Genomic DNA, 21,113 nt, shown 5'->3' on the forward strand with positions numbered 1-21,113 from the left:
GACATTCAGAGTTCCATGGCACCTCTGCTGTTGAGTGAAACTTTTTCTAATCTATCCTTTTCCAGAGGTTGTAGCCCTGTAATGACTATGGTTGTATGCTGGGGAATCAGTTACCTTTAGTAGACCCTAAGTCTTCTCTCCTGGCCCTGTGTGAATGTTGAAACCTAAATCCCTAAATTACTGAAACTAAGTCCCTCCCCAATCCCTTCTCCCCAAGCCAGGTGCAGTACCAACTCACTTGTTTACCTCTCTGGTTTTATTCCCATCCCAACTTTTTTTCCTGGCCCCAGAAGATTTCCCATACTTTCTGCATATTATATAATAAACATATTTGTGCATAATTTTAAATAAATGTATAAATAGTATATGGATATATTATAATTTTATGGACCTATTGAACTGTTTGATTTTTCACAATTAGAAATAATACTTGGGCAAAGATTATAATTTATTTACCTACCTATTGAACTGTTTGATTTTTTTACAAACAGAAATATTGCTCCGGTAAATATCCATGTATCTAAACTTCTGTGGAAATGTGTAGCTATTTCCTTAGAATAGATTTCTAGTAATGGATTACTAGGCCAAAGGATATGCACATATTCAAGGTTTTCACTTCAGCCATAGATAGCACTCTGCAATACCTTTCTTATGATATTTACCTATTTCTTCCTTATTTCATACTTATTGATGAACTTAACTTGTATTCCTTACTAGATTTTAAGCCTAATGGTAAGTAAATCCACAATATTCCACTAGTTTGAACAAAGCACTTAATAAAAATCTTCTGGCTTGAATGTAGCCAAAATTAGTAATTTTAATGGTTCAGAATCAATATTAATAAACTTGTCCTTGAGTTTTATTGGGACACAGCTGCAGGACAGAAAAATGGCCTCTTAATGCAGTTCCTACCTATCTAGGTTTTGTGCTAGATTTCCAGAGAGAAGAAAGGACGGAAGATTAAAGAATAATAAATGAATCTATGGTGGCAAGAGAGACAGAAATAAATGGCTAATAAGAACATAAAAAGATGTTCAACTTCAGGCCGGGCGCGGTGGCTCAAGCCTGTAATCCCAGCACTTTGGGAGGCCGAGATGGGCGGATCATGAGGTCAGAAGATCGAGACCAGCCTGGCTAACATGGTGAAACCCCGTCTCTACTAAAAAATACAAAAAACTAGCTGTGCGAGGTGGCAGGCGCCTGTAGTCCCAGCTACTCGGGAGGCTGAGGCAGGAGAATGGCGTAAACCTGGGACTCCAGCCCGGGTGACGAAGCAAGACTCCGTCTCAAGAAAAAATAAAAATAAAAATAAAAAAATAAAAAAAGATGTTCAACTTCATTAGTCATTAGGGAAATGCCAATCAAAGTCACAATGAAACACCATTTCACACTCACTAGGAACGCTAAATTTTTTTTTTTTAAAAACACAATAAAAAATGTTGGTGAGGAGGTAGAGAAGTTGCAACCCTCACACATTGCAGGTGGAAATATAAAAATGTGCAGTCACTTTGGAAAACAGTTTGGCAGTTCCTCACAGTGTTAAACGTAGTCACCATACAACCTAATAATTTTATCCCTGGGTATCTACCGAGGAGAAATGAAAACACATGTCCACATAAAAACCTGTACGTAATATTTATAATAGCATTATTCATAATAGCCCCAAAGTAGAAACAACCCAAACGTCCATCAACTGATGACAGGATAAACAAATGTGGTATATCCATTCAATAGGATACTATTTGAACATAAATGAAATGAAGTACTGACAGCATCTACAACATAAATAAATGTTGTAAACACTATGCCTAGTGAAAGAATCCAGTCATAAAAGACAACATATTGTATGATTCCATTTGTATGAAATGCCAGAATAGGCAAATCCATGGAGACAGAAAGTAGATTAGTGGTTGCCAGGGGCTAGGAGGAGGAAATAATGGGAAGGGAATATTAATTAGCACTGGGGTTTCGTTGGGAATGATAAATTGTTCTAAAATTAGATTATGGTAATGTTGCACAACCCTGGAGATATACTAAAGAACACTGAATTGTACACTTTAGTGAACTTTATGGCATGTAAATTATCTCAATAAAGTTGTAAAAAGAGAGAGAGGGAACGAAAAAGAGATCTGAACTCCAATTTACCCTTCTTGTAAGACTGTGTTTCATTAATTACCATTCCTATGCATGTCCAAATCTCTCATTGACTAAATAGCAGTTTGACATTTTTTCTGAAATGATCAGAGCTTATAAAAAGTTCAGATGCACACTAATGTTCCTCCTCTTCATTTTTTAAACTGCTGTTTACTTCAGCTTTTATCCGTCTTCAATCTTTATTCATTATTTTCTGATTGTAAGCAGCTTTGCACTATTTGCTTTGCAGAGGAGTTTACTAGTGCCCCTAAGACTTGCATTATTTAACAACCTCTTTCTTTAACCGCCTGCTCCTTTGCAAAAAGTCTTTGGGAGCAGTAAGAAGGAGGATTTTATCTTTATACGATGTATTCATAAACCTTTGTATATACTCAAGCATTACAACTTCTCACAGATTGTGGCTGTAAAATACAAAGCTTGAATGATAAATTTCAACTGATGGGACCAGTTGTTTCAGAGACAATAAAACACATATCATATAATCTTACTTTAAACACACACTTCGTCACCCACAAACCCACCTCTGCAATTGGGAAACAGGCATAATGGAGGAATTTTCTGCAAGAAGGCATAAAACCCAGAGTTCTTCAAAATCTACGTCAATCTTCCTCCTCCTCCTCAACATTAACTTCCACTGCACTACTATTCCCCACTTCCCCGTCCTGCACCTTCTAGCAATCCCATGGTGATTTTTAATGATAGCTGTTCTCAAATTTGTTTGTAGTTTTTGTGTATGGACACTCCTGTAGGAATTTCCAGAGTATTAACCAAGCATTTGAGTAGATTGGTGTTGGGGAGGGGAGAGCATCCTTCAGCCTTAGGAGTGCACCCCAGGGGAAGACAAAGTGGTAATTGTATTGTGGTGAGTGAACGCAAACTGCTGAAGAAATAAGTCACACATCACCTCTAGACAAGGAGGCTCAGTTACAGGCTGAACCAGTTGTCCAAAGAGATGGAGAGTAAACACCAACCTCAATTCTGCAGAGACTGGGAAGCTTAATGGAGAAAGCCCATTTTTTATTCTTATCAACTGTTCTGAGAGATGCTAAAAATTTTGCTGGCAGGAGAATGAAATAGATGTTTACTTTTTCCTCCACCCCTAGTAAGTTCTCACATAGCCCTCTTTTCTGTTTTTATGGTTTTCTGCATGTGCTTTGATGTTTTTCTATTTCTTTTCCCCATTTTCTCTCAAGAGCTCACCCTTAACCACAAAGTACAATGACAGGAAATGTACATTTGTTCAAGATAGTATAGCAATCGTTGACATTTTTGCTTCACTTTGCCCAAAGGGGAGTTATTTTTCCTTTTAAGGTGTTTCCAACTACAAAATTAGGGGATGAGGGAGGGCAGGCCACACACAGAGAATTTACACTCTGGTTGACTTGAATTCACTTTTAAATTTAGAGCCAAGGAAGCTTGAAATTGAAACAAAGGCAATGCATTTGGCTACATGTGGTACAAAATGGCCTTTCCTATGTTGAAATCATAAAATAATTTACCATAAGAAATATCCTTTAATAATGAGTAATAGTCTTTTGAAATAATGTTTTATTTAAAAAAAAAACAACAACAAACTGGGTTTCTAACCGAGTTTAATTAGGATCTAGAGACAGATCCTAATTTGCTAAATAGGTAGGATATATAGTGTTGTGGAACAGGAGAAGAGACCACACTCCAACCACCCTGACACTAGGATCAGAAGCCTGTGTCTGGAGATAGAGATCCTCACATGCAGAACAGAGGTTATTGGCAAGTAGGTGAAAAGAAAACCACAGGAATCAATGGTATCAGGAGGAGAGTAAAACAGATAAGAAAGGGGCCCAGGACTGAGCTCTGGGGACATCAACAAATAGAGGAAAAGCTAAAAAGGAAATTTCAGCAAAGGAGGTGGAAAAGGAGTAACCAGTGAGGTGGGACAAAACCAGAGAGGGTGCCACCAGCGTTTCCACAAGAAGAGTGTTACAAAAAGGAGGAGGTGGACAGGCACGTTGAATGAGCAGAAAGGCCAAGCACAAGGTGGACAGAGAAGTGGTCATTATATCTGGTCTTTTGGAGGGCATGGTGACCTCTGCAGGAACAGAGGCATGATGAAACCTGAAGCCCCATTAGGAGAGGTGGAAGAGAGAATGAGAAAGTAGAGACTGCAAATTCGGACAACTTTCAAGAAGTTTGTGTGTAAATGGAGTAAAAATTTGAGCCAGTGGCTGGAATAGGAATGTCCAGTCATAGGATATCTATCACCTCAAACATTTATCATTTATTTGTGGTGGGAACATTTCAAATCTTCTAGTTATTTTGAAATATACAAATTGTTGTTAACTATATATAGTCATCCTACCATGCTATTGAACACTGGAACTTATTCCTTCCATCTAAAGAACCCTTACACATTTCTTTTATACTAGTAACAAATTTTCTCCATTTGTATTTATCTGAAAATTCTTATTTCACCTTAGAATTTAAGTGATGTTTTCATTGAATTTAAATTTTAGGTGGACTTTTCTTTTCTATCAGCACTTTAACAATGTCATCCCATTGTTTCTTGGCTTCTATTATTGAAAACGAATAATTTTTTATCATTGTTTTCCTATAAATAATGTTTCTTTTTTCCTCTGGATGGATTTTCAGCAATTTGATATTCTGTTCCCAAATGTGTTTTTCTTTATTTCTATTTTGCTTGGGGTTTGCTTAGCCTCTTGATTCTCTGGTTTGAGAATTTTTGTTTTGTTGGTTTTTTTTAATGTAAAAATTGGAATACTTTGGCCAGTTTTTCTTCAAGTATTTTTTCTGCCTTATTTTCTCTCTTCTACTTTTGGGGCCCCACTTATATGTATGCTGCACCACTTGATTCCATCCCACAGGTTATTGAAGCTCTGTTCATTTTTTTCTTAGTCTATTCCCTCTGGCTTCAGTTTCAATAATTTTTATGGATGTACTAATGTTTACTTTCCTGTTGTTTCCAATCTGTGTTAATCCCATCTAATAAATTTATTTCAGATATTGTACTTTTCAGTTCTAGGATTTCCATTATTTTTTTCTTTCAATTTTGCTGTTTTTACCTTGTCTGCCATTATAGCTCCATGCTTCTCTAAATTCTTTACCGTATTTATCATAGTTATTTTACAGGACTTGTCTGTTAATTCCAAGATCTGGCTTGCCTCTTGATCTGTTGCTATTGGCTGTTTTTTTCTTATTGTCTACAGACTACATTTTCCTGTGACATTCAATGTATGGCATTTTTAAAAACTTGTATTCAGGACACTGTGTATGATACATTTCAGAAACTCTAGATTCTATTATTTTCCTCTGAACTTTACATTTTGTTTTAACAGTATAATTATTGATGAATTAATTACCTGTCTCTTAAGGGTTTGGTTTAAGTTTTGTCAGGGTCATCTTACAGGTTTTACCATTAATCTTATGGTGGTTTTCTTAATCCTGGTGACAGGTGACAATGTACTAGCAGCCCTCACTCTCAGCATCTCCTCAGCCTCCACGTCCACTCCGGCGGCGCTTGAGGAGCCCTTCAGCCCACCACTGCACCATGGGAGCCCCTCTCTGGGCTGGCTGAGGCCGGAGCCGCCTCCCTCTGCTTGCAGGGAAGTGTGGAGGGAGAGGTGCTGGCGGGAACCAGGGCTGCCAGTGGCTCTCTCGGGCCAGGGTGAGTTCCGTGGGCGCCGGCGCAGGCTCGGCTGGCCCCACGCACAGAGCAGCCATCAGGCGCTGCCGGCCCAGGGCAGTGAGGGGCTTAGCACCCAGGCCAGCAGCGGCAGAGATTGCCCTGGGTCCCCCCGCAGTGCCCGCCCACCGGGGCTGCACTCAAATTCTCGTAGGGCCTTAGGTGCCTCCCTGCGGGGCAGGGCTCTGGACCTGCATCCGGCCATGTCTGAGCTCCCCCAGCCTCCTCGACAGGTGCTGCCCTCTGCTCCGTGGCGCCTGGTCCCATCGACAGCCCAAGGGCTGAGGATTGCAGGCGAGACTCTGGACTGGCCGACAGCTCCATCTGCAGCCCCCTTGCAGGATCCACTACATGAAGCCAGCTGGGCTCTTGAGCCTGATGGGGACTTGGAGAACTTTTATATCTAGCTGGAGGATGATATGTGCACCAATCAGCACTCTGTATCTAGCTAATCTGGTGGGGACTTGGAAAAGTTTTATGTCTAGCTAGAGGATGGTAAATACACCAATGAGCACTCTGTGTCTAGCTCAGGGTTTGTAAATACACCAATCAGTACTCTGTGTCTAGCTCAAGGTTGTAAATACACCAATTGGTACTCTGTATCTAGCTAACCTAGTGGGGACTTGGAGAACTTTTCTGTCTAACACTCTGTGTCTAGCTCAAGGATTGTAAATGCACCAATCAGCACTCTGTGTCTAGCTCAGGGTTTGTAAACACACCAATCAGTACTCTGTCTCTAGCTCAAGATTTGTAAATACACCAATTTGTACTCTGTATCTAGCTAACCTAGTGGGGACTTGGAGAACTTTTCCCTCTAGCACTCTGTGTCTAGCTCAAGGATTGTAAATGCACCAATCAGCACTCTGTCAAAACGGACCAATCAGCTCTCTGCAAAACGGATCAATCAGCAGGATGTGGGTGGGGCCAGATACGGGAATAAAAGCAGGCTGCCCAGCCACCAGCGGCAACCTGCTTGGGTGCCTTGTTACGATGTGGAAGCTTTCTCTTTTTCGGTTTTTATAATAAATTTTGCTGCTGCTTACTCTTTGGGTCCACGTTGCCATAAGAGCTGTAACACTCACGGTGAAGGTCTGCAGCTTCACTCCTGAAGCCAGCAAGACCATGAACCCCCCAGAAAGAATGAACAACTCCAGATGTGCTGCTTTTGAAAGCTGTAACACTCCCTGTAAAGGCCTGCAGCTTCACTCCTGACAGGGAGATCACAAACCCACGAGAAGGAAGAGGCTCCAGATACATCTGAATGTCTGAAGGAACAAATTCCAGACACAACATCTTTAAGAACTGTAACACTCACCATGAGGGTCTGTGGCTTCATTCTTGAAGTCAGTGAGACCAAGAACTCACCAATTCCAGACACACTGGGATATAGTCTTTACTCCTAAGACAAGTCCCTTCTGTGGATTCCATGGGCAGCCTGAGATGTTTACCAAGCCCTTCTAACTTGAGAGGATGTTAACTCCCAATTCTGTCTTCACAGCAGTAAGCAGCTGCAGAAATCTCGGTCAACTTTTCAGTGTTCCAGCTGATAATTTTCTCTGGGGCTTATTGGAATCTCATTGCACACAGTCACAGTTGAACATCTGCCAAACATTTGAGAGGTGTTTACATGTAGATTTGGGGTTCCCACCACCCTCTGTGACTCTGTTTTACAGTATTTCCTTCCTCAATATCCAGATGCTTTGGCATCCCCAAACTCTAACCTCTGACTTTTCAATTCTATAATATAGCCTTCTCCAGCTTGAGTTCTATCCTCCAAGGGTTGCACATACTGAAGAGTACTTTCAGGGCAAAAGCCAAATAAATACAGCTCACATGCAGTGCTGCTTTCTTTCAAGCGTCATATGCCCTCCACTGTCATCTTTTGGTAATTCTCCAGTGCCTCCAAAGAGTACTTTATTTTTTAAATAGACTTTACTATTTAGAGCAGTTTTAGGTTCAATACAAAATTGAGTGGAAAGTACAGTGTTCCTGTATACCCTCTCACACGCCCTACCCCCAACTCACATCAGTCTCTCTTACTCCAGAATTCTGTGCCAGGGTGGTACATTTCTTACAATTAGTGAATCTACATTGACACATCATTATCAAAGTCCATAGTTTACACTAGAGTTCACTCTTGGTGTTTCACATTCTATGAGATTTGACGAATGCATAATGACAACATATCCATGATTATAGCATCACACAGAGTGGTTTCAGTGTCCTAAAAATCCTCTGTGCCCAGACAATTCATCTCTCCCTCCTCCCTAATTCCTGGCAACCACTTTTTACTGTCTCCATAGTTTTGCCTTTTCCAGAGTGTTATATAGTTGAAATCATATGATATGAAGCCTTTTCAGATTTGCTTCTTTCTCTTAGTAATATACATTTAAATTTCCTTCATGTCTCTTCATGGCTTGGTAGCTCATCTCATTTTAGCTCTGAATAATATTTCATTTTCTGGATGTATCACAGTTATTTATTCACCTACTGAAGGACATCTTGGTGGATTTCAAGTCTTGGCAATTATGAATAAAACTGTTACAAACATCAGTGGCAGGTTTTTGAGTGGATATAAGCTTTCAACTCATTTGGGTAAATACCAATGAGTATAACTGCTGTTTCTTATGATAAAAGCCTATGTAATTTTGTAAATTACCACACTGTCTTCTAAGGTGACTATGTCATTTTGCATTTCCACCAGCAATAAATGAGAGTTTCTGTTGCTCCGTATCCTCACCAGCACTTGGTGTTGTTGGTGTTTTAGATTTTAGCCATTTTAATAGGTGTGTAGTGGTACTCATTCATAATTCTTTTCTTGGTATTTTGTATGTGGAGGATTAGATTTTTCAGACTTTGAGTGTCATTGCTATTTTTCATGTGCCAGAGAACTAGGATTTTGAGATGGTCTAATGCTATATGGTCAGGCAATAATTGTCTTGGTAATATGGATGATGGTTTGCCCCTTGGCTTGGACAGTGAAAACAAAATTTCTTATAGAAATTTATTCTCTTTCTTGCTGCCTATGAGCCTTCAGCTTCCACAGGTTCACCCAAGAAAACATTTGGGAGAACTGAGTTGATCTGGGGAGCAATTGAAGGAAATTTATAGTGTGTTACTAATCAGAATTTGTATTCTAAGAGTCAGATAGTTAGTTCAAGTAATTTTCCAGAAATAGAAGGAGAAAGGCACAGGGGAAAGAAGAAGAGATATTTGGATAGACTGCTTATGTTGATTTTCACTAACTCTTGATGGTTTAAGACTACTACCTCACTTATGCTTCTTATGTGCTTCAGCACATAGTCTATGATCTGCCTTTGATATCACATACCTTGTGAACCTGCTTGTCAAATCAATTAATTTTTACAATCCCCTCACCAATTCAGGATTCCAAAAGGACCTTCTCATACTATTGCTATAAATTAAAGAGAGCACAAACACTACAGAACTGAGATCTTTTGTTACATTCCCCAAAATATCAAACACAAACTATGAAATTAACTTCAGTATCAGAAATAGCATATTCATTGATCAATTCAGTGAGCATCAACTGCCTACTTCCTAAGAAGCAGGAATTCTACTTTGGCTTCCTAAACTTAGTGTGTGGCAACACAGCCCTTTGATACCTACATCTACTGATCATGCCTTCAGTTACTAAAAAAATTATGTGATCAAAATATATTGAGTATGGGTGAAAGGCACCTTGCACATTGAAATTCAAAAGCAGATTCTTTCTACAAACCAGTTATTTACTGAGATCCTTGAGCTATTTATTAGTGTCAAAGTGAAATAGAGTGGTCAGCAGTTATCTAGTGAATTTCTGATAAGTAACTTAAGCCATTCCTAGGCAATAAAATATCTGTTCTTGTTAATGGCAGCTTTGCTTCTTCTTATCCTAGAACAATCTGATATTTAGTAGCCCCAGTTATTAAACATGTGCTCAGACAGAAATTTTCAAATTGTCTGTTATTTGGTGAGCTACTAAGAGGAATGTTTAAAATATTATGCTTCTTTCTACCTCTAATCATTTATTTATTCAATAAACATTTAGTAAGTTCTGCCTGTATTCCAGGCTCTACACCAAGCCTTGGGGATAGAAAGATGAGCAAAACTTAGCTCCTGCACTCAAGTGCATAGATATTCATAAATCATTATGGCAAGTGACACATACCATAACAGAATTGTCCTATGGAAACTCAAAGAGAAGATGACAGATAAGTACACAAGGATGAAGAGGAGTGTGCTGGTCTGAGTCTGGAGAAAGACACTCCTGTCAGAGGAGGTGCACCTGCAAAGGCAGGAAGTTGTTAATACAGAAAGAACAGAGGAAATGATATCCCTAGCCACACCATGAGTATAGAAGAATAGGATGGGAAAGGAGGCTAGGCAGGCCAGTGAAGGCATCCTAGGGGTGGTACACTATGCCCAGGAGTTTGGACCTCCTTCTGCAAATGGTGAAAAGCCACTGGGAGATTTTAAGCAGGACATAATCAGATTTATGCTTACAGATTCCTCTGGAAACAGTGGGGGGCACAGACTGGAGGAGATAAGACTGAGGGCAAAGAAACAAGTCAGGAATTTATACAATTATCCAGACAAGAAATGACGATGATGATGGCATATTTTTTAGCCATAAAAAGAAATAAACTACTGCTGCATGTTACAACATTTGAGGATGAGCCTCAAAAATGTTATGCTAAATGAAAGAACCAAATCACAAAAGACCAAATATTGTATGATGCCTTTTATGTGAAATGTCTAGAATTAGCAAATCTATAGAGACAGAAAGTTGATTTGTGGTTGCTTAGCACTGAGAGCCAGAGGAATTAAAAGAATGGCTAAGGGATATGAAGCCTCCTTCTGAGGTCATGAAAATATTCTAGAATTGATGATGGTTATAGATGCACAACTCTGTGAAAATACTAAAAACCATTGAACTGTACACTTTAAAAACATGAAATGTTATGAATGTGAATTGTATCTCAATTGAAAAGTTTGTAAGAAAAAGAACAAAGAAACAATGAGACCAGAACAAGAGAGGTAAAAATACTCTGATTCTGACCTGCAGATCTGTGTGGCTGGGGCTGCCACAGATCAGGACGGGGAATTCAGAAGGATGATAGCTCTGTTCTGGACATTTTGTTTGAAGTCCCCGCAAAGTTGTACTAGTCAGCTTGGTCTGCAGTAACAAAACACCATAGACTGAATGGCTTAAAGCACAGGAATTTATTTCTCATGATTCTGGAGGCTGGGAAGTCCAAGATCAAGGTGCCTGCAGATTCAGTTCCTGGTGAGGGTCCCCTTCCTGATTTGCAGATGGCTGCCTTCTCACTGTGTGGCTATAAGCAGGAGTTCATGGAGTGGAAGGGATGGAGAAGGAACTCTGGTGTCTCTCTTTCATCTTGTAAGTACACTAATCCCATCATGGGGCTCTATCCTCATGACCTCATCTAAACCTAATTACCTCCCAAAGGTCCATCTAAAAATAACATCACAGTAGGGGCTAGGGCTTCAACATGTGAATTTCAAGGGGACAAAAACATAAGTCCGTAACAGAGGTATCAAGATGGTGATCAATAATAGCTAGGGGAACTTACAAGAGGGTCCAGAGATAAGGAATAGAAAGAATTCAACATATACTTAGTTCTCAAAACTGTGGAAGCAAATAAAACAAAGTAAGGAGGGCACATGGAGTGAGAAGAGGGCTGGGCCTAGACCACTAGGGAAAGTCATTGCAGACAGAGGAAGAGGTGAAAAGGGGTGAAATGAAGCTGTTAGAACGCAAAGAGGTAAATAAATACCCCAAAACCCACCAAGTCCAGTCACGTCCCGAGCTCAGTGTTTTAAAATACATACTTGGGAGCATCTCTAAAACACAATTTTGCTAAATCAGGGCATTTGGCGTTCAAGTAGGCCCATCCTGGACTGCGTAAGATTGCCATTGCACTATGACCAGACTCCTAGCAGGACACTGACCACAGGTTTCTGGGCTTTCATGAAATGAAATGTATTCCTGCCTTTCTTCACCTGTCACATGGCTGGGAACTTCATTCTCTATTCACTGTACAGTTTTCATTTTCACTGTCCTACTAATGAAGTGGTTGTGTTCAGCTTTCATCATAATTAGAGTTCATTTGGTTCAAGTGCTTTGTAATTAATCTTTTATGCTAATTAATCTTTTTATACATTAATATATCACAAAACACATGAAAGCAAAACATTTTCCTTACTAGCAAATTAAATTAAGCTTCTTCAGCCTATAATCAAAGCAGAAGGAAAAATATCTAGACACATCAGGCCACAGAAAACCTCCGTTTGCTAAAAAAAAAAAAAAAAAAAAAAAGATTTTCGGGTCTACATTAAAATTAGCACTTGGAAAATAGAAAAAATAAAATCACCTAAGCCATTCAGTTACCTATTTTTCTCAGCAAGGTGTCCGTTCTCAACTAGCTTGTGGCTTCAAAAAAACAAAGGAAGGGAGATTTTTCAATAGTCATTTTTATATCTAGTCAGGATTTCTTTACCTGATTTTTTTTTTTTTTTTTTTTTTTTTTTTTTTTTGAGACAGAGTCTTGCTCTGTCACCCAGGCTGGAGTGCAGTGGCCGGATCTCAGCTCACTGCAATCTCCGCCTCCCGGTTTCACACCATTCTCCTGCCTCAGCCTCCTGAGCAGCTGGGACTACAGGTGCCCACCACCTCGCCCGGCTAGTTTTTCGTATTTTTAGTAGAGACGGGGTTTCACCGTGTTAGCCAGGATGGTCTCGATCTCCTGACCTTGTGATCCACCTGTCTGGGCCTCCCAAAGTGTCTTTACCTGATTTTTAAACGTGAAGTTATGGAGCAAAAGCAAACACTGCCAAAGCAGATACTCCAGCTTATGTCGTTTATTATTACCTTGCAAGCAATAAACAGTAAGGCAAGTTCTGCTTCATGATTTCAAAACATGTCTTTTGCATATTTTATCTGTCCTGATCCTCTCAGCAACCCGGGGCTGAGGCAGCGTAGCCAGGGGACAGGCCACTTGCATTCAAATCCTGACTTCATTTTCCTAGCTGTGTGTTGCCGGCCTTGTCACTTTATCTCTCTCTCTACATTTTCTCATTTCCAAAATGACTACTACTCATTAGAGTTGCTTGAGAATTAAATGAATTCATAGATGCAAATGCTTAGAACTGTACCTGGCATACAGTAAATGCTCAGTAAACTGATTAATATCATACTTATTGTTATTATCATCACTTTCTGAAGCCAGAGACACAGGAAGACAACATTACTCAAGTAACATGTAGTAGAACTTAGACTCCTGTCCCATCTACTAGGAATTCCAGATGCTTTCCACTCTGCCAATGACAACTGGGGTTCTGGGGCACAACCCAGCACCTTAGAGGACACAACAGAAAGGACAATAGGTCATGCTCAACCAACAGGATGCTCTGTGATCAAAGTGCTGAGAAAGGCCCTCCCACACTCCTACCCCAGGTGAGAGCCAAACTCGGGGTTTCTGGCTTAGAGTCCCTCTTGGCTGGGACTAGTATTTAATTTTTTAAAAAATCTGTGTCAAATCGGTAAGCTGAAAATAAATGCTTTAATGTCATCTTAAGTTATACTTCCTGAGTGTCCACACAGGTTAAATGATTTTTTTCCATGTTTGTTGCCCACTTAAAGTGTGTGCGTGCGTGTGTGTGTGTGTGTGTGTATTGTTCATATCACTGGCCTATATTTTTCTATTTGGTGATGCTTTTAAAGTTTTCTTACTGATTTTAAATATTTTTATAGTTTAAAAATATTAACAATTTGTCATGTTTATCACAAATATGTGCTCCCATTGGATCGTTTACTTTATAACTCTTTCATAGCGTATGTGTGCATTGTTTTTTTAAAACCATGTCATAGTTTTAATGCTAATGTCATTAAACCTACTAATCTTTTCCTTTGTGATTTCTTCCATGGCTTTTATGCAATTTCAGTCACGTCTCCTCTCAGACTTTGCCCTTCCAAACAGAAGTTCTGGGCATTGCACTGCCGGTGGGAACCCGTAGAGCCAGCCTCCCACAGCTTCACTCCCACCACTCTGGCCACCCCTGCCCAGATGCCTATGTCACCTATACCCACCTTTCCAAATGGTGAGAAAGAAATGCCATTTCCTTCTACTTTAAGACAAAAATATTATGACAAACACGTTGATCTATGTGGCCCAAGCTTTGAGCCGGCATTCTTGGGAGCCTTTCTGTAAAGAGACCCAGTCCCTTTTTTGTGTGTCATTTAAAAGGCACTATGAGCTCTTCATTTATGCATGAGGCAGGGAATTTGGTTTACCTCCGGATATATCACATCGTGTTGCTCTCCATCAAGACTTGGCTTCTGTTTGCTTCTCATTCACTTAGATTTATCAGCCAGAGTAGTTGGATGCCATAAGAAACTTTAAAATTTGCTATGAGCTTCTCTTCCACAGCAGCTGTAACTACTGAGAAAAAGATCTTGGCCAGGAATGGTGGCTCATGCCTGTAATCCCAGCACTTTGGGAGATTCTGGTGGGAGGATCACTTGGGGCCAGGAGTTCAAGACCATCTTGAGCAACATAGTGAGACCCCTGTCTCTAAAAGAAAAAACAAAAACAAAAACAAAAAAAAAGTCTGGTTCCTGAATAATCTCTAGAATGAGTTATATAATAATTATTATTAATGATATTTTGCATAGCAATTTATGGATCATAGGGTATTTTATTGTATCAAGATTGCATTGGCTAATATTAGCATTGGCTAATATTTATAACACAATGTTGAATAGTAGCAGATAGAGTGATTATCCTTGTTGAATTCCTGATGTTGGTGGAAATGCCTCCAGAGTTTTCCCATTAAGTAAGATGATGGATTTTAGGACTAAGGCATATATACTGTATGATGTTAAAGTACCCATCATTTCTTATTTTCTTGAATGTTTTCAATAAGGAGGCAATCTAAATCCATAAAGAAGGCAAGGGAAGCCTTTTATCAAGACTATCTAATTTGATACTCCAAATCAAAAGGTAAATTGATTTTTTCATTTTACAAATGAAGAAACTGAGTGTTCAAGTGACTTGCTGGAGGCTGAAGAGCCAAAAACCATGAATGCAGCCATGACAAAGATCTAAGATCATATTTAATGAAACAAGTTTCTTATTTCTAATCCAATATTCCATTCATGACACCATCATTTTTTTGGTTTTAAAAATTTGTCTTTTTATATTGAAATAATGTCAGATTTACCAAAAATGTTGTAAAAGTAATACAAAGAATTTCTGTACACTCTTCATCCAGCTTCCCAAATATTAATATCTCATGTAACTACAATGCAATTATCAAAACAGAAAATGAGCACTGATACACAACCATTATCTGGTCTACAGACCTCATTTAAATTTCATCAATTTCCCATTAATGTCCTTTTTCTGGTTCAAGGTCAAATCTAAGATCACACGTTGCATTTGATTGTCGTACCTCCTTAGTCTCTTCTAATCTGTAATAATCCACTGGTCTTTGTCTTTCATGACTTGGACATTCTTGAAAAGTACTAGCCAGTTAATGTAGAGACTGTTTATTTGTGTTTGTCGGGTGTTTCCTCATAATTAAAGTCAGTTATGTAGTTTTGGTAAGAACACCACAGAAATGATGTTGTATTCTTCTCAGTGTATCATCTAAGGAGGAAAATGATGTCAATTTGTCTAATTACTCACAATGTCAATTGTGATCACTTGGTTTCTCCAGGTTGCTCCACTGTAAAGATACTATTTTTCCCTATTTTGTTAACAAAGATCTTTTAGGGGAGATACTTTGAGACTACATAAATGTCCTGTTTCTTATCATATTTTTACCCACTACTTTGTCAAACAATTATTTTCTATTTCCATTATTCTTTCTTCTTTCATTATTATTTCTTTCATTCTTCTTTTTTCCAACTAATATTCATTTATTAATTGGAATTCTTTTGTAATGAAGAGTTATTCCTTCTCCCTATTTATTTATTATTTATGTCAGTACAGATCCATAAAATATTATCTTATTGTGTTGTAATTCATTCATATCATTATTTACTTTGTTCAAATTGTCCCAGATTTGGCTGAGAGCTACTTCAAATTAGCTCCTGTTTCCTTTTGGCATTACCATTATCTTTTGAGCACTTTCCTGCTTTTTGGCTCCAAAATGTTCCAGGCACACTTGTAATTTCCCATCCCCAGTTCTAGAATCAGCTATTTTTGAAGGAGCTCTGATTCTATTTATTGAAGAATATTAGAAACCAAGCTCTTAATATTGTGTGTGTTCATTGGTAGTGAGGTTTCATTGATTCTAGGTCTTTACAATAAGTAGAACTAAGAGATAGACACACACACACAAACACACACACACACCTATTTACATATCTGTGAATAGAGGTAGTGTTATTCCTTCTTTACTAATTCTTTTTCCTTTAATGGATTTTTCTCGTCAAGTTGTACTGGCTAATATTTTTAACACAATGTTGAATAGTAGTAGATAGAGTGGTTATCCTTGTTGAATTCCTAATGTCAGTGGAAATGCTTCTGGAGTTTTCCCAGTAAGTAAGATGACGGATTTTAGGACTAAGGCATATATACTTTATCATGTTAAAGTACCCATCATTTCTTATTTTCTTGAATGTTTTCAATAAGGAGGCAATCTAAATTTATAAAGAAGGCCTGGGAAGAAAGACACAATGGCAAACATGCACACTGATAAAATATGTCAATATATTAATTGTGAAAGCCCTTTTAAAAAATAATACTAGCAATAACAATCTAATTTTGTATTTTTAAAAGGTAACACTAAAATTGTTACCAAAAGGATAAGATGCAAAGAACCTAGTTAAAATGGCCTAAGATTCTTTTCAAGTTTAAGAGTAAAAATAATAAATAACTTTAAACTTTAAAAAATTACAGTTGCGGCTGGGTGTGGTGGCTCAAGCCTGTAATCCCAGCACTTTGGGAGGCCGAGATGGGCGGATTACGAGGTCAGGAGATCGAGACCATCCCGGCTAATGAGGTGAAACCCCGTCTCTACTAAAAAATACAAAAAAGTAGCCGGGCAAGGTGGCGGGCGCCTGTAGTCCCAGCTACTGGGGGGCTGAGGCAGGAGAATGGTGTGAATCCGGGAGGCAGAGCTTGCAGTGAGCTGAGATCCCGCCACTGCACCCCAGCCTGGGCGACAGAGCAAGACTCTGTCTCAAAAAAAAAAAAAAAAAAAAAAATTACAGTTGCATATATAGATTAAGATTTAAAAGGTAGATGCTAAAATTTCAGAAATACAATATGTAGATTCCAAAAACAGCATTGCAGGTAGGGAGAGGAGGAAACATAGAAAAATTCATTAATCTAGCAGAAAGCAGAAAAAGAAAATAAAAAAAGAGTAAACAAAAAATACTAATAAGGACATAAATGCAACCAACTGTATCCGTAATTATAATAAAAATAGATTAAATTTACCCAATAAAATGCAGAGATTGACAAACTAAATTTTTTAATAAATCCTGTTCAATGTTATTTACAAGATACACAACTAAAATGTAAGGACAAAGAAAGGTTGAAAGGAGAAAGATGGTGGGGTCAGTTGAATTATTCGGCCTAGTTCTTCATTCTCTCTTCATTCACACTCTTACCATAGCTTCTCTATGGGCAGCCTAGCTCCCCGCCCCTTGACTTTGGGCTTGGTCATGGAACTTACTGTGGCCAGTGGAATGGACCAGAAATAATAGTTTGCCAATTCTAAGACTAGGCCTTATGAAACCTCACATATTTTCCATTGCCCCCTTGCAACTTTGCCATTGCCATGAGATCTTCTCCTGTATAGCTGCTGTCCCAGCAGCATGGACAACAAAATAAACACACGTAGAGCAGAGGTTCGCCAGGCAACCCATAGACATATAATGGGAAGCAGAGCCGCACAGCACAGCACAGCTTAGATCAGCAGAGCCCCAGCTGACCAGTGTTCTGTGAACCAATCTTTTATTTTAGCCTTCATGTGCTTATTTGGCATAATAGGGAGATACAAGGCCTATAATCTCCTGCCCACCATTTTGAGCCCTCGTTTTGTATAAGGCACTTTTGTATTTTTCTAATCTGCCAGACCAGCAGCCCTCTGTAATGTAGGATCTACAGGATAGCTTCCAGTGTCCAGTATCATCCTTTAGGTCTTTTAATCTCTTTTATACTCTTACAATCACAGTGACTTACCCACATTCATTTTTCATGAGTTTGGCCTAGAATATTGTGGGTATTGTCTAATACTTGATACAGTGGTTCCAGCTCATTTCTTTCAGGAAAGCATTTGGAAGCAGTGATCTTTCTGACATCTTTTGTAAAAAATAGCCTAAAGAAAATGAATTCTACAGGTTCATCATTTGCTCTTCTCAGAGCCTACCTTTTACCTAGTAATCAATGACTCCTATCTAATAATCATGTTTTTCTCCCTGACATATTCTTAAGAAACTCTTCACTCTAGTTTTGGAGGAGGCTTTTTTTACATTGCTCAGCAAAATCTCTTTTGATGGTGATAGTGTACATTTAACAAAAGCAAATTACATTGGCAAATTTCCCATTCACATTGAAACTACACAAAACATGTATACTTAGCAGTCATATTCAGCAGTGTCCAGGAAACAACAGATGGATGCTTGCAGTAAGCATCTACCAAAGTGCAGGGAGAAAACAGTCTCAAAACTGTTGTAGAAGAGTTCAAGGCAAATCACATTTCTATGAAATACTGAAGTAACATCAAAGATGATGTTGCCTTAGACATCTAAGGGAGCTTGTGTTATGAAAGGTGTAACTCTTGTGTTTTTTACCTGCACACAGTAAAAGTATCAGGAGTGTCTGAAAAGACTATCTCATTACTTAGACTCTTAAACTGCCACCCTGAATTTTTAAAAGTCACATAAAAGAATGGATTTGTGATATGAAGAATGCATTGATTTCTCCACATTCTGTCTCTGGAGTGAAGAAAAAAATGAGGCAGTATATTAAAGAGTCATCAAGTTCAATGTTTATGACAATAATAAAAACTTTTAATAGCGAATGTTCTAAAAGAGATTTGAGTTTTTGTACTGGATACAAGACTGGGATACTAAGGTTATGTGGTGATAAACAGTTATTTAAGAAAGAAGTGATGCATTCAAGCAACCATAGGTAATTTATAAGTAAAACAGAATTTCAAGTAGTAAGAGCAGGAAAAACTGAACATCACAATTCTTGTTCTCAACTTGAAATAATCTAGTTCAGTTTATGCCAAGTAGCAAGCTCAAGGCCACTCACCAGAAGTTGTGATCTTGTTTTACTTTAAAAAGATAAAAGATTTCCCCAAGACCACCACCTTGACTGATTTTGTTGTAAGTGTTGTTGCTGCCAGACGTCTGGGTTGGAGGGTTGATTGCACTCCTGGCACCATCATTGGTGGTCCATGCAAGGCCCCAGGACTTTTGCCTTAATGTTTTTTATTCCATTTTATCCCAATTCTCCATTCCCATCCTATTTTCCCATAGGCAACCATTCTAATGTATTTTCAATCATTTTTTAGTTAATACTTATTGTATGCCCTATTATGTGTTGGCTTCAAGGGCTAGGAATGCATCACTGATCAAAGTGGATTAAAAACTCCTGCCTTCCTGGATCCTATTTTCTAAAGGGGGATGCTCGATTTAAAAATCAAGTAGTAGGGCCAGGCGCTGTGGCTCGCGCCTGTGATCCCAACACTTTGGGAGGCCGAGGCGGGCGGATCACGAGGTCAGGAGATGGAGACCATCCTGGCTAACACAGTGAAACCCCGTCTCTACTAAAAATACAAAAAATTAGCCGGGCGTGGTGGCGGGTGCCTGTAGTCCCAGCTACTCGGGAGGCTGAGGCAGGAGAATGGTGGGAACCCTGGGGGGCAGAGCTTGCAGTGAGCCGAGATCACGCCGCTGCACTCCAGCCTGGGCGACAGAGCGAGACTCCATCTCAAAAATAAATAAATAAATAAATATCAAGTAGTAAATGTTATAAAAGGACATAAGTACTACAGAGAAGAATAAAACAGGGAAGAGGAAAAGGAAAGGCTTGGGATGGAGGTGCCATTTTAAAACAGGACAGCCAGGAAAGGGCTCACTCAAGAGGTAACATTTGAGCCTAGATTTTAAGAAAGTGAGCGTGGGAGCCATGCAGATATCCGAGAGAAGACGTCGGGGACAGCACGTACGAGGGCTCTAGGCCTTTGCTTCCAGCTTCCGCACAGTACTTCATGGTGTGCTTCTCCCATACTTAACTCATGATTTCTCTGATAAGTTAAAAGAAATGGACTTCTGGTGGCCCTGTGTGAGAAGCTCACTGACGAATATACCCCCAGAAAGAGGTGGATGGATCCTGGGGTACACAGGTAATTCAACCAAGTACTTCTGGATTTTCCTCTAGAATAGCCACATTTGTCATCACCAGGAGCAGCTCATCATGGCCATGACATCTCTGCCATGCTCTTTGTTCAGATTTCTAATTTTTGCCAAGATGACGAAAATAAAATATTTCATTGTTTTTTAAAAGGGAATGGCTCCTTTTTTTTTTACCGTTTTTAACTGTGGTAAAAAATGTAATAAAATTTGCCATTTTTTCCATTTTTAAGTGTACAATTTGGTAGCAGTAATTACATTCATAATATTGTGCAACCACCACTACTATCTATTCCCAAAATTCTTCATCACTGCAAATGAGCATCTCTTCATATGTTTTTCAATACATTTATATTTGATTTTGCCTTATTTACCATAAGAAAACAGATTAAACCATTATAGTAAAAGAAAAGAAGCTCTAAGCCATAATATAACACCATTGCTTTGGAGTCAAGAAGCCTTGGATTTGAATCCCATATTTTGCCTTACTGGCTGCATGACCCTGGGAAAGTTGCTTAATCTCTTTGGGCAGTTCTCTTATCTATAGAATGGAGATTATACTACTAATCCTTCTAACATTCTTCTAAATGTTAAGTGTAATGATACATGTACAGGGTTGCTGCCCTTAGTAAAAGTAAGTATTTGATAAATAGCAACTAGCATTATTACTATTATTATTTATTATTATTTTCTTTGAGACCAAGTCCTGCTCTGTCAACCAGGCTGGAGTGCAGTGGTGCGATCTCGGCTCACTGCAACCCCCACCTCCCATGTTCAAGCGATTCTCCTGTCTCAGCCTCCCGAGTAGCTGGGATTACAGGCACCCACCATCACATGCCTGGCTGATTTTTGTATTTGTAGTAGAGACGGAGTTTCACC

Source organism: Piliocolobus tephrosceles, chromosome 15 (genome assembly GCF_002776525.5).
Source record: "Piliocolobus tephrosceles isolate RC106 chromosome 15, ASM277652v3, whole genome shotgun sequence".
NCBI classification, from domain to species: Eukaryota; Metazoa; Chordata; class Mammalia; order Primates; family Cercopithecidae; genus Piliocolobus; species Piliocolobus tephrosceles.